This window comes from Moschus berezovskii, chromosome 16 (genome assembly GCF_049115385.1).
Source record: "Moschus berezovskii isolate FMDL1 chromosome 16, NW_MosBer_1.0, whole genome shotgun sequence".
NCBI classification, from domain to species: Eukaryota; Metazoa; Chordata; class Mammalia; order Artiodactyla; family Moschidae; genus Moschus; species Moschus berezovskii.
In genome coordinates this window covers 73,221,324-73,238,306 of record NC_142475.1, presented here as the reverse complement: position 1 = coordinate 73,238,306, position 16,983 = coordinate 73,221,324, and the positions used below count along the sequence as shown (strand labels likewise).

The following is a 16,983-nucleotide window of genomic DNA, read 5'->3' as shown; positions in this document are numbered from 1 at the left end:
CCTCAGTGTGTCTCATGAGGTCTGTCCCCTGTTTGCCCTGCCTGGACCTAGCATCTGTCTAGTGCCAGTTCCACAAAAGACTGACACCACACACAGACTCTGCCCACTGCCTGGCCCTCTCCAGACACTGTCCATTGTGTCCATCCCACGACTGGAAGGTCAGCGCATCGACGTTTTCCCTGCTGGTCTGGGGTCTGGCCTCACCTCTCCTGGTCGGATATTACCACCGTGTTTTGGCCTAGGCTGTGACTCTGTGTTGTCCCTTGGTCTCTGCAGTGAGAGACCTAGAGGCTGAGACAGGTGAGCGGGGTGAAAGGGCCTCCCAGCCAGTGGGAGTCAGATTGCGGGACTGAGCCAGTCACTCTATTTCGTTCATTCCCCAAGTCATTGAGGGCTGGCAGACCAGCACTAGATACACTAGAACACAAAGACAAAAAACATCTCTCCCTGCATAGTCCAGTGCTGGGGAAACGGACAGGGACGAAATCAGTATGCAAAAAATTTAAACCAATTAATAAGTAAAAAAATATTAAAAAGACTGATGCTGAAACTGAAGCTCCAATACTTTGACCACCTGATGTGAAGAGCTGATTCACTGGAAAAGACCCTGATGCTGGGAAAGATTGAAGGCAGGAGGAGAAGGGGATGGCAGAGGATGAGATGACTGGATGGCATCACTAATCAATGGACATGAGTTTGAGCAAACTGGGAGATGGTGAAGGACATGACTGAGTGACTGAACGACTACAAGTGAGTTAGAACATAACAACTCCTATGGAGAAAACTACATCGGTGAAGGAAGACAGAAAGTACCAGCATCAGAAAGGGTTCTGCACTTTTAAAGATGTGGTCAGAGAAGGCCTCATTGAGGAGGAATATTTGATTCAAAATCCAATGGACATAAGGAAGGAAAGAGGATTCCGGGCAGAGAGTAAAGCAGGTGCAAAGGCCCTGAGGCACGATTGTGCTCTGTGAGTGAGAGGAACGACGAGGAACTGGTGTGAATGGAGATGTTGGTGGGGGTGGTAGTGGCAGAGCTTATCAGAGGGGAGATGGGGAGGGGAAGGGTGAGGGTGGGGGGCCTGAGGGGCTTTGCAGACAGCTGGGGGAGGTTTACTCAGTGATTGGAGAGTCCCTTCGGGAGCTGACCCGAGGAAGTCATCGTCTGACTGTGTTGCAGGTTCATTCTGACAGCTGAGATGAGAGCCCTATCACTTGTGATCATGCTGGTGAGACATGACATGACTTGACCCAGACTGGCCAAGCTGGAGGAGGTGAGAACCGGAGTCCAGACAGCCTTAGAACAGCCCGATTCACGGACCGCCTGCACGTAGAGTGTGAGAGGAAGCGTGGAAGCAAAGATGTAGAGGGTGGAGTTTTGGCCTGAACCGCAGTGAACCTGGAGCTCTCCATCCTCATGACAAGGAGAGGGCTGGAGGGGCAGTGTAAGTGGGGGGCTGGGGGCTGCATAGACCCCAGAGGACGGTCCCTCACCACAGACAAGGAGTGGAGTCTGCAGCCCGTGAGAGGAGAGTCGTCCAGGGACAGACTTGGTGCCTGAGGCACAGAGTTGGCATTCAAGGTCACAAGGCGGGATGAGGTCACCAGTGCGGGGGGTGCAGCCGTGCAGGCAGAGAGAAGACAGTGGTCAAGGCCCGAGCTCATGGCCTCCAGTGAGAGCAGGTCAGGGAGCCAAGGAAGACCAGAGAGAGAGCCTGGAAAGAAAGGCCCAGTTAAGAGGGAGACAGGACAAGGGGCTGAGCGGGTCGGTATCTTGGGTGGTTGTCCATCACAGCAAAGATAAGTCCTAAGGATGATCGCTGGTCCCAGCAATGTGGAGGCCATTATTGAACTTGATTTTGTGTAAAGAAAACCCTTCAAAACTCTTTGGCTGTAGCTCCAGCCCCAACCTTAGCCTCTCGGAGAAGGGATGGGCCCAGGACTGGCTGACCACAGGGATCTTTTCCCTTGGCTTTGGTGCTTATTCAGGTCCAGGCTGGCTGGTCAGACCACCCTCTGGCCTTTTCCTCCTGGAGTTGTTAGGGCAGGCAGGCCCATCCCCTGGAGTTGCTAAACTGTTGGGGTGAACATCCCTGCTTCTGGCAGAGGCCTGCCTTTCGGGTGGACTCACTTCTGAGATGAAGAGCCAGATCCCTGACAGGAGCATCTGGACTGGGTCTGGATCCAGCCCTGCCTGAAGCCCGCTCCCTCCTTGCACTCCATGTCACTTTCCAGCCAGTAAGCTCTATTTTAAGCTCCTTGGAATCATCCTCTGTCCCTCGCCTCCATGGGGATTTCTCTGATGCCTGCTCCTGGGGAGAGAGCGTGAGGAAGGGCGTGTTGCCAACTCGCTGACTGACCAGCCGGGTCTCTGAGCCGCTGGGCAAAGACCCTGGCCATCCTTGAGGGGCGACCCTCTCAGTGAAGCCTCACTAAGCAACCCCCGGATTCAGGACTTTTCTCTGCTGCTTGGAATTGTGTGGCAGAGGCTGACCTGGGCAAGACCAGACAAGGTCACTTCCCCTCTGACTGTGGCAGCTTCTGACGCAGGTCTGCAATGGGGAGCAGGTAGGGTTACAACCAGAGATGCTGGGTGAGGGCATCAGGTTCCACCTGTGACCCAGGAGGTGATGTCCTGGGGTCACGGGGTTTGTCCAGGTACTGGGAGTTCCCTGGGAGATTATGAAAACCATGAGGGGAACTGCCACGGGCTGTGGGCCCAGCATCTGGGGAATGCAGATGAAGTAATGGGAGACCAGGGCGTGGGAAGCTGTTACTAAAACAAACTGACTAATTCTGCTGGCTGAGGTTTCTCTGGTTTGGAGCTTTTTTTTAAAGGGCCAGCCACACACTCATTGCAGTGTCTTAAAGACACCAGGTACAGAGCGTAATCCACTGGTGCTGGCTTTCAGCTCTGAAAATACAGTGTGCCACCTGGGGCATCTTCTCCATGTGTTTTTATCCTTCACAGGTCTGAGTGCAGAGGGGTTTTTTGACTCATCTCACAGCTCTTTCCTATGTGGCCAGATATGTAAGTCAACCCTGAGAGAGCCCTGATCTTCTCTGCACCCTGACCAGGTAAACGATGCTCCAGTGATAATTCCTGGTTACCTAGGCTGAAAATAGAACTTCAGAGAGCCCTGGGTATCAGGACCCCATTTATCTAAAATCATTGCCTCATTGTGTGTGTGTGTGTGTTAGTCGCTCAGTCATGTCCGACTCTTTGTGACCCTGTGGACTGTAGCCCGGCAGGCTCCTCTGTCCATGGAGTTCTCCAGGTAACAATACTGGAGTGGGTAGGAATTCCCTTCTCCAGGGGATCTTCCCGACCCAGGGATTGAACCCTGGTCTCCTGCATTGCAGGCAGATTCTTTACCATCTGAGCTACCAGAGAAGCCCTATTGCCCCCTTGCTTGCTATTTCAGGATTCCTTGTTTCCATTGAGAAGACTTCTCTTTCACACCAACCCTTTTATCATCTAATGACACTGAACCTTCCATCCAATCGTATACTTTCCTGCCATCGTGGAAATGAAGACCAGCTCTACCAACCTCACTAACCTTAGAGCCACCCATTTGGAATCTGTAACACTTGACAGCGGAGAAGGCAATGGCACTCCATTCCAGTATTCTTGCTTGGAAAATCCCATGGACGGAGGAGACTGGTAGGCTGCAGTCTATGGGGTCGGGAAGAGTCGGACATGACTGAGTGACTTCACTTTCCCTTTTCACTTTCATGCATTGGAGAAGGAAATGGCAACCCACTCCAGTGTTCTTGCCTGGAGAATCCCAGGGACGGTGGAGCCTGGTGGGCTGCCGTCTATGGGGTCGCACAGAGTCAGACACAACTGAAGCGACTTAGCAGCAGCAGCAGTAGCAGCACTTGACAGATGCAGAAACAAAAATCTACTTATTGCTCAGATAATTAGGTTTCCCTGGTGGCTCAGCAGTAAGGCATCCACCTGCAATGTAGGCCTTCAGGAGACACAGGTTCAATCCTTGGGTCAGGAAGATCCCCTGGAGAAGGAAATGGCAACCCACTCCAGTATTCTTGCCTGGAGAATCCCATGGACAGAGGAGCTCAGGAGGCTCAGTCCATGGGGTCGCAAAGAGTCAGATACAACTGAAGTGACTTAGCACGCAGCATGCTCAGATAATTGGAGATAGTGTACGTTACCAGGCTAAACAGGCTTGCATGAAGGGTGGATTTAAAGTGTTTAGGTGAAAAAATGTTTTAAACACTCTCAAGCACTTTAGACTGACACATTGCACCCAAACAACGGGTGCCAGGTCCACAAAAATCGTCTGGATTCACAAAAGCAGGGTTTTGAGGATTTCTGGAGGCAGCTAGTGTTCACTCTACTTTTTATTTATGACAATAAAACTACTTAAAAGCCCTATAAAGCCCTATCATTCACTCTTTAAGCTAATTTCCTTTGGCCTTCTCCCACCATCATCTAAAAAAATCGTTTTAATTTACGACTTTACCCTCCAGTGAGGTGTAAATATTCTGCTGCTGCTGCTGTTAAGTCACTTCAATCGTGTCCGACTCTATGTGACCCCATAGACAGCAGCCCACCAGGCTCCCCTGTCCCTGGGATTCTCCAGGCAAGAACACTGGAGTGGGTTGCCATGAAGTGAAAAGTGAAAGTGAAGTCGCTCAGTCATGTCTGACTCGTAGCGACCCCATGGACTGCAGCCTACCAGGCGACCCCATGGACTGCAGCCTACCAGGCTCCTCCGTCCATGGGATTTTCTAGGCAAGAGTAATGGAGTGGCTTGCCATTGCCTTCTCTGATAAATATTCTGGGTGCCACAATTGGATGCTTCTAAATCAGATAAAGAAAATGTTTTCGAAATTCTTTCCGCACTCCCTGTAGTTGAGACATAAAGTACGAGAGAAGGAAGTCCTGAGGCTTAGAAGTCCATAGGTCTTTTTGTTTTCTGGAAGAGTGGGTTTTATTCTTCCAGGTCTCGAGCTTTTCGGTTCCCATTGTGATGCCAGGAAGGTGAGCAGAAGCTGGCTTTGGGATGTGTTTGTTAAGGAAATGTCAGCTGCTATAGCAGAAAAATCACCCCATGGTAGCTGCCTTACATGCCACAAGTTTGTGTCCTGATTTCCGGACAGTCCAAGGCTGACTCTCCCAGCCAAGCATCTAGCCTCCTTCTCTGTGGCTTCACCAGGTTCAGCATGTGGCTCTTGGTACAGTTCCTGGGGTCCACTCATTCCCGTGGCTGGAAGACAAGAGGGCGTAGAAGGTCACAAGTGATTTGTGATCCAGACCTGGGACTGGTGTGGACAGTTCTGCTCATTATCCACCAACGATTTGAACTGTGGTGTTGGAGAAGACTCTTGAGAGTTCCTTGGATTGCAAGGAGTTCAAACCAGTTAATCCTAAAGGAAATCAACACTGAATATTCACTGGAAGGACTGATGCTGGAGCTGAAGCTCCAATACTTTGCCCACCTGATGTGAAGAGCTGACTCATTGGAATAGACTCTGGTGCTAGGAAAGATTGAAGGCAGGAGGAGAAGGGGACGATAGAGGATGAGATGGTTGGATGGCATCACCGACTCAATGCACTTGAGTTTGAGCAAACTCTGGGAGATAGTGAAGGACAGGAAAGGCTGGCGTGCTACAGTCCATGGGGTCACAAAGAGTTGGACACGGCTGATTGACTGAACAACACCAACAGTCCTCTGTCCAGAGCAGGGTGGATGATGGACCACAGACAACCACATCTCCCTGCGAGGGATGCAGCTTGACTGCATGCCAGCCTGAACTTGTAACAATAGTGTCTGCTTTCTGTGACCACAGTCAAGAAGCTTTTGGCTCTGCCAGTGGCCAGACTCTTACTCCAAAAGATGTGGGAATACTTGCCAGGGCCTCAAGAGAGGGTATTAAATTAATTTCCTTGGTTTGCCACTGAGTTTTGCTTACCTCATTAGCTTCTAGATTGGAATTGAAAAAGACAGCAACCAAAAAGGAAAGAGTCTGTAGCCAAAGAAGTCTGCCTTTCCCTGTTTTTATATATATATATATATATAAATTATCTGAAAATGAAAGTAGTAAAATAAAATAGTTTAGTGGTATGGGGCAGGCCAGATCAGCCTCTCTTTCTGCCTTTACCTCTGTCTGTGGGACCGGGGTATCATTTATCACTGAGCACCTGGCCCTAGTGGTAAAGAACCCGCCTGCCAAGGAGGAGACTCAAGTTTGATACCTGGGTCAGAAAGATCCCCTGGAGAAGGAAATGGCAACCCGCTCCAGTATTCTTGCCTGGAGAATCCCATGGACAGAGGAGCCTTGGGGCGTGAAGTCACACACACACACACACACACACACACACACACACACACCCTGACTCTCATGTTTCAGGAACACACACACACACACACACACACACCCTGACTCTCATGTTTCAGGAACACACACACACACACACACCCTGACTCTCATGTTTCAGGATGTCAAGCCTTGTCCAGATCCCCAGCCCCTTACCCCCATGGCTGAGTCATCTCCTGCCCTTGGGCTGATGTAGGAAAAATTCTCCAGCCCACCACATAGTAGCTGGGGAATTTTGGCAACTTATTTAACCTTATTTGTTCTGTGAAGATCGGGTCAATAATTCCCATCTCACAGCACGTCGTAAAGGTGAGGGCAGATAGTGAAGGAGCAATCACGTCCACCAGTGTCACTACCAGCCTCCTTCCTGCCTGTCTCCACGTGGGGAGAGGAGACCTCCAGGGCTTTGTCCGGATGGTGGAGCTCCTCTCCTTCCCCTCCCCCCCACGCTTCCCCCAGACTCAACTGCTGTCCATTCAGGCAGAAATCAGAGGGTCTGAGGGCGAGAGGGAATCGGAGCCAGACAAAGAGGCGATTACCCCCACATGACTGCCTACTAAGAATTCTGGCTGGAGAAAGGGCTCTTCTGCAACTTGTTTTTTTGCTAATTCTGCCCGAAGAACCCAAGAGGGAAGGCCTTTGGTCCACAGACCGCCCTGGTCTCATTGTCCTGGTGTAATTCAATGAAGCCAACTCCAGGGTTTTCTATGCTTTATCTCTTCTCTCCTGTATTTCCCTGATTTATCAGCAGCTGTTAACTCCAGTTAGCACCAGTTCTGTTGATCAAGTCCCACTAATGCTAGCATCTTTTACACACACATACACACCCCTCCAAGAAAAACCTCACCTTTATTATTATTTTTTTTTTGTAATTAATTTATTTTTTATTGGAGGCAAATTATTTTACAATATTATATTGGTTGGTTTTGCCATACATTGATATGAATTTGCCCCGGGTTTACATAAGTTCCCCCTCCTGAACCCCCCTCCCACCTCCCTCAAAACCTCACCTTTAAATGGAGGCTGGGTGGTACGCTCTGTTTCTCAGGTGAGGCCTGAGTATGTGATGGAGAAAGACGAAAATTGCTCCCCGTTACCCCCACCCTGCTCTTCCAAACTAAGTTTAGGAGAATCAAATATAATCCTTAAATCGTCTCATTCTTACATGGGCTTATTTATTACTTAGATCTGGTATCCCACTTTGAGCCAGTCAGAGGGAAAAAAAAAAAAACCCCTTTGCACCGGCAATACCACTCTCTATGCACCCACAAGGATAAGATTCTGGGATCCATCAACAAAAGCCCTGGCTGCTTCCCTAGTAATCCTAAAGATCAACAGAAGAAATTGCTTGAAGTGGGTGGATAAATTCCTTAGAATAATCCTGTCCAAACCCTTCAGAATTCTTTTATGATGCCTTTATATCTCTCAGCTTTCACCTAGGAAGAATCCACAGTGTCACCAAAAAGAATGTGCCAGGCTGTTGAGAAGGAGCATGGCAGCTTCCAGAGGACTTGGATTTGAAGAGGTCTATTTGAAGAGTACTTGGAGAACAAGTCCCATTGACGCTAACTGGAATGCTGAGGGAAAGTTTTAGCCAGATTTCACTGGGATGCAGAGATAATCACTTTTTTCACCCTGTTGAAAATGTCAAGGGAAGCAAAATCACCCGGTTGGCCAGGTCAGCATCCACCCTACTAGAAGCTTGTCCGGTGGGCTGAATTGGAGTGAGGCCTGGGGCCAGCAGGCTGCAGAGAAAGGTGTGGTCTGGCAGGCAGTGGCAGTGGGCGTTGTGGACTGCATGCTATGGGAGGGAGATTTTCATGGCATCATGTAGGGTGGGATGTATTCACTGTAAAGAACAAGACCAGAGATGGAAGCTCGGTTGGTGCTTGAGAAGAACGTGAGTTCAGGGCAAGGCCAAGGGCTAGATCCTTCTTCGAGTCTTATTTCTCAGCAGAAATCTTCCTACCATAGTCTCCCTTCCTCTGGTCCAGAATATCCCAGACTTCATAGTAACACAGTAAAAGAAAGTAGCTGGAGCAGATACTTCTGACTGACCAAGTTCTGTTATTTTCATTATCCGTTGAAAAAAGGGCACATCCTTTTAAAATTAAAGTAGAATTGACATACAGTAAAGAGCAAATTCCATGGGCTTTCCTGGTAGTACAGCGGTAAAGAATCTGCCTGCGATGCAGGAGACATGGGTTCAGTCTCTGACTTGGGAAGATACCCTGGAGAAAAGGAATGGCAAACCACTCCAGTATTCTTGCCTGGGAAAATCCCATGGATAGAGGAGCCTGGCAGGCTGTACTCTCTAGGGTTGCAAAAGAGTTTGACACGTAAGTGACTAACACTTTCCCTTTCATACTCAAGAAATCGACGGTCTAATGGAAGTCTTTTGATTTTGCTTTGTCTCTAGACAGTTTGGAATTAGAGAGTTGTCAGTAGTGTAGGGGCAAGATTTTGCTTTCAAAAGATCTTGTCTTGAAAGACAAGATCTTTCTTCCACAGAAGCTAGACAAGTGCAGAGATATGGTGGCAAGTTGGTGTTTTTCTCTTGATATTTTTAAGAAAATCACATTAAGGTGAAACTGAACTTTGCCCCCTCTGTCTGCCATATGAGAAGAAGGTACCCATGTCTTGGTACATACAAACCTGTATTTGATCTAAATCTTACCAGAGTAAGTGAAAATGTGTCATTACCATTTATTTAGGTTCTATTTAGGTCCTTACAATGGGTCATAAACTCTTGATGCATAAACACCTGATGTGAAGAGCTGACTCATTGGAAAAGACTGATGCTGGGAAAGATTGAGGGAAGGAGGAGAAGGGGGTGATAGAGGATGAGATGATTGGATGGCATCACTGACTCAACAGACTTGCAGTTGAGCAAACTCTCGGAGAGAGTGAAGGATAGGGAAGCCTAGCTTGCTGCAGTTCATGGGGTCACAAAGAGTTAGCTATGATTTTACGACTGAACCATAACAAAACTCTTGATATAATCCAACCTATTTACTTCTCTCAAGAACCTAACTGATGCTTAAAGATGAGGAAACAGATTCAGAGAAGATAACTAACTTCTCTTCACCATGGAGACAGTGCGGGACAGAAGCAAGTTTGAAACCCATCCTGGTACCCAAAGGCCAAGTCCCCTCCTGAAAGCTCTGCTGCTTTGCATTTTGATTGTTCAATGTGTTGCTTCGGGCTTTTGATTTTTACATGAGAAATAACCTCCCAGACTCTGGTTCTGCTCTCACCACCTCCTCACCCCCAGGCTGGAGACTAGCCTCTATTACTCAGAAGAACTTATGAAACTCTGTACTTCTTCATATTCAAGCATCAGCACGTCTGACTTTTGTTTTCAATCCAGAACCTGCTCTATTTTCACAGAACAAAATTCCGGCTCCATTCTGAAAATGAAATGATAGTCGGTCCCTGAAAAGCAAGCCAGATCCCGGGTCCCCACTTTAGCACAATCCAAAGTCACTGGTTTCTGGTTGGGTGCTTCCAAGGCCTGTCCCCTTGATAAGGGCTTTCAGAAAGACCAAAGCAGGGGAAAATGAAAGAGACCCTTTCTTTTTCTTGTTGTTCCAGATCAGATAACGTTGCCTGATTAGTTCCTCCACTGTGAATTCACACCGCATGTACCCACATGCCAGCCCTCTGCTAAAAGGCCATCAGCTGTATTGCTTCCTGCACAATCATTCATATTTGCCTCACGCCTTCCCTCCTCCAACTCTGTTTCCTGCTCCTCCCCGTGAAGCAGCAAAATGCCTGCAAAGAAAATGTGTCAACAGGTGAAATTTATAGGAGTTTCCTGGCCCACACAGAAACGTGAACCACAGGCCTCCCCAAAGGAGATATTTTCTTACCCAAGACACTTATCCTCCCAAATACGCTGTGATTCATTCACATCTGAGTTCTCCAGAGACACCAAGTATCTTTTTGATAGAATCAGAGTGTGGAGCTCCTGTTTGGGAAAAGTGGCTTTGATGAGGGCCAGTTGGGATTATTTAGTTGCGGTTACAGAAAAACCTAACCCAAACTGTCTTAGTCAAAAAGGGAATTTATTGACTCAGAAACTGAAAAGAGGATGCTAGCTACAGACAAGACTCAATTCAGGGCTCAGACTTCTCAGTGGCACCTGCCAAATTTTAAAAATGTTATTCCTTGCTCTGCCTTCCTTTGTGTTGACTTCAGCTTTGGATTTTATGGCAGAAAGGTCCCCGCTAACCCACTTATTCTCTTATATTTTATGCCAAAGGTTTTATGTGACAGTTTCTTCCCCAGAAGATGCAGTGAAAATGTCATTGCATTTCATTGGCTCTGACTAGGTCACATATGGTCCACGGGGATCAAAGGATAGGGAAATGAGACATGCTGATGGCTTAGACCTGGATCACAAGGTCCACCTGAGACTGGGTGTGAAGTCCACTTTAATGGGAAGGCATGGAAATTGGGTAGCGTCACCATGAAGTCTCCAGTAATGTTCACTGCATCGTGTGTTGCCTTATAACAAATGATTCATGTATATCATATAATGTTTAGTGTCCACTGTGGAAGTCAGCTGTGTACCTTGAAAGTAGATAGTACCTGCTCATGCAAAATAAGAATTTATGCCCAAAGCCAGGCTAGTTGGAGAAAAGGTTATTTACTATTTAACATTCAGGAGAGAGCCTAGTTTGCCAACATTTTGATGCAAGTGGGTCAGTATAGAAAACACGGAAAAGTTCCTCAAAGTCTACAGCAGGACTGGCTTGCATTCTTAAAGCACAATGAGACTCCCCTAGCTTCGTAGTGAAAACTATGGCAGTGAGCCTTTCTTATTGGTTTCACTGAGTTTTTGTTTTCTAAGAAGACTGTGATGTGTTAAAGATCTCTGTAGCCTGGTTAGGCTGGTTTTGGAGGACTGGAAGAGTTTATGGCAGAAACTTGAGAGGTCTTTGGAGGTATTTTGACCATACAGACACCAAAAGATGTTCCCTTATAATATTCTTTCTTCCAGTCATTCAACTTCCTCATTTGTCTTTCTAAATAAACATCTGGGATTAGGTTATTCATTCTTCTTATCAATGATAAATATTCTTCCTTTTAACCACTGAACAGTTGTTATTGGTTACGTACTTCCTTAGATCAAACACTTGGTTGACTATATCAGATATTCTCTAAGCACTTCACATGCATTATTTCATTTATGCTTCATAACTATTCTATGGCATAGAGACTATGATTACCATTTGAACTGTATGGAAGACGGAACAGATATAGAAGAGGTTACATATCTTGCCCTAGGTCACATAGGTTGAGCCAAAGATTTTAAAACCATACCATGTAAACAGATTTTGCCCCTGCCTCCCATGGCACAGGAAGACATTGTTCGTGCTAAATCACTTTAGTCGTGTCTGACTCTTTGTGATGCACTGGACTGTAGCCTGCCAGGCTACTCTGTCCATGGAATTCTCCAGGCAAGAATACTGGAGTAGGTTGCCATGCCCTCCTCCAGGGGATCTTCCCGATCCAGGGATGGAATTCATTCTCTTGTGTCTTCTGCATTGGCGGGCAGGTTCTTTACCACTAGTGCCACCTGGGAAGCACACAGGAAGACAGACCTATAAATAAACAAGTGCATTTAATATTGTATTTGCTATGATAATGATGTGTACGAGGGACAGTGAAGGGGAGAGAGGGAGAGCAGTCATTTCCCTGGTCAGGGCTGGAGGATTTGAAACAACTGAGTCTTGGGAAATGTTCTCTAGAGGAGCTGAGGTGGAGGAGAAGGTGCTTTCCATCTGGAAGGTGGTGGGGGCTGAGAACAGCGTCGCAGGAATCAGAACCCGAGCAAGCAAAGCACAGATGCATGATGGGAGAAATGCAAGCTACCTGGCCTGGGTGGAGCCTGGGGTTCAAGAAGGACAGACATACGAGGAGACAAGCAGGACCCAGTCCATGAAGGGCTTGGTTGGGACTTGGTCAGGAGAAAATGGGGAACTGTTGAAGAACTTTAAGGAAAAGGTACTGTACTGTACTCAGTCACTTTAGTCATGTCCGACTCTTTGCAACCCATGGAGTGTAGCCCACCAGGCTCCTCTGTCCATGGGATTCTCCAGGCAAGAATACTGGAATGGGTAGCCATTCCCTTCTTCAGAAGATCTTCCCCATTCAGAAATTGAACCTGAGTCTCCTGTGTTGCAGGCAGATTCATTACCATCTGAGCCACTAGGGAAACCCATATGGATTATATGCATATGTGTATACATACATGATACATTTATAATACCCATATGTCTGCATACCTACAAACATATACACACATATATTAGTGCTATGACACATGTATATGTATACTGTCATTGAATACACAAAGTATATATACACTCATTGTATGTATGTGTAGGTACAAGCCATATATTTTGAGCACAAAAAAAATTTCCCAACAATAATCCAAACTATTTTTTAAAAGCTCCCACTTTGGAATCAGTAGCTTCCTCCAGGCCGCATGCTATTTTTTTTTTTTTTCTGGTAAACAAAGTTTTCACGTTTATTTATTTCCTATTTTTCCCATTCAGTTTGAAACAAGACAAGAGTGACTCGCTCAGCACAAAAATAACTGAGTCACTACCATGCATGTGTTCGTGCTCAGTTGTTCAGTGGTGTCTCTTTGCGACCCCATGGACTGTAGCCTGCCAGGTTCCTCTGTCCATGGAATTTCACACCTAGAATACTGGAGTGATTTGCCATTTCCTTCTCCACGCGGGACACTATATATATGAAAGCAGATTGAGTTGTATAATATACCACAAGGAATCTTTGCAAATAATTCATTGTCTGATGTCAGCAAATCCTCTATAACCTTTTTTTTTTTTTTAAAGCAAAACATTCATAGGCAACTATGCTCCATATTATGTAACAACCTAATTGGGAAAAAAAATTGAAAAAGAATAGATACATGTATATGTATAACTGAAAAAAGTTTAATCTGTATGGAGGATAGGGAAATAACGTTCTGTTTATTGTAGATTTGGAGCAAAACTCAGAAACAATTAGAATATTGTAAGCAGAAATTGCTTTTTGTTTCAATTCTCATTAATGATATTTTGTGAAGGACAGGGAAGCCTGGTGTGCTGCAGTTCATGGGGTTGCAAAGCCCAGCACAAATTAGCAACTGTACAACAACAACAAAATATTTTGTAAATTTTTAGGCTCCTTTGCTCAGCAATGACAGTCTATATAGTACAATTTAGTTTTAAGTTTTATTTGAAATCCCAGTGTGTCTTAGCTATTCAGGATGCAAATGCTCACAGAGGCAGCAGAAATGTGAGTGACCCTCATGCTATTTAATATGGCGGTGACCCCAGGGCTGCAGAGCACAGGGAAGACGGGAGTGTTAACTGTCCATCCCCCACACACAGCAGCGGGTACAGAGCTGGGACCGTGGTCCCTGGTAAGAGGTTGCCTTCATGCCTCTGATGCCCGAAGACAGACCCGCAGTCCCTCTCAGCAACTGATTAGTTAGAAGACTATTTATAGACCTCAGCGCTTTTCTCAAGACTCATTCTCAATTCCTGCCCACCCCTGCTCTCAGCAGACAAACTCACCTTGTGAGTCATTGAGAAAACTGAGGTCATGTGTGTGCTTTCTGGTAACTTCCCATCCTTTACCTACAATTTACCTACACCCACGTCCGTCCTCCCAGCCTGACCTCCAAAGGTAAGGTGGCCCCCTCCTGGGCACACAAGCCTCTCCGGGGGATCTTAGTCCTCGGGGCTCCTGGGTTCATCTCCCAGTGCTTCCCCTTCCAGGAGGCTCTCCAATCTCCAGGTCCATTTCCACCACGGATGTCCCTCTCCCTGTGGAGGGGCTGTGCTCTCATCACTTTCCTGGATTCTGCAGTAGCCTTCTGACCTGCCTCGCATTTCCATATGCCCTCTTCCACAGCAGCAGTCACATGGCATCTTTTAAAATGCAGAATCACGGACAATTCCCAGCACACCAGTGCCAGCTCTCCTACATTGCATTATTTCCAGAAATCATATCAGAATATAGGTAACTACAGGTGATATTGTGTGCATGCGTGCTCAGCTGCTCAGTCCTCTCCCACTCTCTGTGATCCCATGAACTGCAGCCAGCCAAGCTCCTCTGTCCATGGGATTTTACAGGTGAGAATACTGGAGTGGGTTGCCATTCCCTTCTCAAGGGGATCTTCCCATCCCAGGGATCCAACTCACATCTCTTGCATCTCCTGTATGGGCAGGTGGATTCCACTAGTGCCACCTGGGAAGTCCAAGGGTTGTATTAAATCCTGTCTACTTTCCCCTTCCCTCCCTTCCTTTCCTCCCTCCCTTTGAAGTAAGCCATTTGCATTTGTGAGTAGTTGTTAATAAGTAACACAGTTCTCAGGGTCCACCTTAGAGCAGATGTCTTGAGTCAGTCACCAGGCTTCCTTCCATGTGCCTTGTCAGGTTCCTCCCAGTCCTCCCCATCCTTCCCTGGCTCTGCTGTCAGCACCTCTTGAAAATTAGGGACACTAGCACCTCCCTGGTTGCTACCTATCTTTGTTCAGTCTTAACGTCCCTGGTCCCTGCCTGTTTTCAGATTTCCCAGCACACGACCCCCTTCCCCTCACAGCACCGGAAAGGTTTCTTTTCCCCTCCCTGGATGTCTCTTGTTCTGCCTTCCCCTTGAATGCCTGTGTTTGTGGGGTTCTGAGCAGAACCCTCTCTCCGAGCTCTTCCGGCTTTCTGTGGGTGACTTTATCCCCTGGCATGTTTTGTGTATTGTCCTTCTATCATGCTTATTATTCTCATCATTTTAGTTTCATCCTCTGAGTCTTCGATAGCTTAAGTTTGTCAGCAATGAGGTTTGTTTACTGGGCTGTAGGTATTCATCCAAGAAGAATTATAGCTTGGTGTTTCTAAAATCCCTCTTCTTGTTTTATTGTCAATACTATTAATATATTCCTGGGGACAACGAATGTTTAATGACATGTTGAGATAAAGCAGCACATTTTCTCAAGTCTTCAAGAATTTCTGGTTGCAAAAAAGGCCTTTTGCGGCTCCTGGAGCCTGTGGCATTTCCGGCACTGGGGTTCAGATGGGCGCGGGTGCTGAGGCAGAGCACCAGGCTCTTCTATGGAACTGATCGCTGGCTTTAGCAGGAAGCTTCGGTCTCTGGCCATCACCCTGGCTGGGGAGACAGCCAGGTTGCAGCTAGCGCTGCACAGACAGTGACTTTGAAGACCGTCCCATGAGAGTTTTCCATGAGCTCCGCTCGGAAGTACGGACTGTAAGGGATGAAGTCAGCATTAGTCTTGATAAAGCAAGCTTGGAAAGTCAACAAAGTGTTGGTTTCATAAAGGCAACAAAAATATTGCTGAAAAAGAATTCAGTGGATATCAGGAAAATGAAAGAGTTTTTCCAGAAGTATGGATATAATCCACATGCCAAGAAAAATTCAGTGGATGAACAAGAAGTCACTGACTCTAAACCAGAGTCCAGTGAATGTGAAAGCCCAACATGAAAGACGATTTATTGGATTTGTAAGCACTTCTGTTTCTGAGAAGTCACCGTGTAGTTCACAACTTTCTGATTTTGGACTTGAGTAGTACATTGTATTCCAAGTTCTGCCAAACTCACCCCAAGCAGTAAACACCCAGAAGGAAGAGCCAAAAATTTTAACTCCGTTTTCCAAATAGTCGCTAGTAAGAACTCCAAAATGTGCACTAAAGATGGATGATTTTGAGTGTGTAACTCCTAAATTAGAACACTTTGGTATCTCTGAATATAGTACGTGCTTAAATGACGATTACACAATTGGACTTAAAAATGTGAAGACTAACAGTAAGGACACCACAGAAGTAGAATGAGTGCCCAGTGATAATGTCTTTGCCACTCCTGGCCTCAAGACCCAGCCGTTGGAAAAAAAACGATGCTGAGCACACCCATTCTCCCTTCTGCACTCCTGGTTTGAAAGTCCCTTCTGCAAAGAGCAGCACAGCTTTGGTATCCACAAATTATCCATTATTAAAAGCAAACAGTTCATCATATGATTTGGAAATGAAAAAAGTGCATCGTTAGTGTCAAATTCAGATGAGTGCTTTGAGAGTTTTGCAGGTCCCTCTTCTCCTACGATTTCTTCTTATGAGAATCTGCTCAAAATACCTACACCTCCAGAAGTTACTACAGAAGATTCCAAAAGATAGTTGCCAGATTTTGTCAAAATATAACTCAAACCTAGCGACTCTGGTAGCAGTTAGAGTGGTGCCACCCAGCAAACTGTTCCTTCCTCAGCATGGAGGACAGAAAGTGCGAGATGTTGGCAACAAAAAAAACTGGTGAAGAAATGATGTGTATCCATCCTTCCATTATAGAAACTGGACAGAGATAAAAGCAAATCTGGTCTAACTTTGCTTTTGACATTCCCCTACATCTTCCCCTTTTGAAAAACTGACTCATATTAGACGAGATCAGGCGCGTTCAGGGTGGTATGGCCGTAGACTGAAAAACTGACTCATATTAAAGATGAGCGTGGACACTGATGTCATAAAATGCTTTTTGTTAAGTTTGATTTAATCTAACCTGTCTTGTTGATGTGTAGATCAGCTGCTCAGTTTTGAAAGATCATTATTATTTCATTGATTTC

General features: G+C 46.4%; 1 pseudogene; it reads left to right on the top strand.

The window, feature by feature from the left end:
* The first annotated feature begins 15,473 nt into the window (after window positions 1-15,473).
* On the top strand, window positions 15,474-16,679 carry LOC129560014 (SKA complex subunit 3 pseudogene; annotated as a pseudogene).
* The last annotated feature ends 304 nt before the right edge of the window (window positions 16,680-16,983 follow it).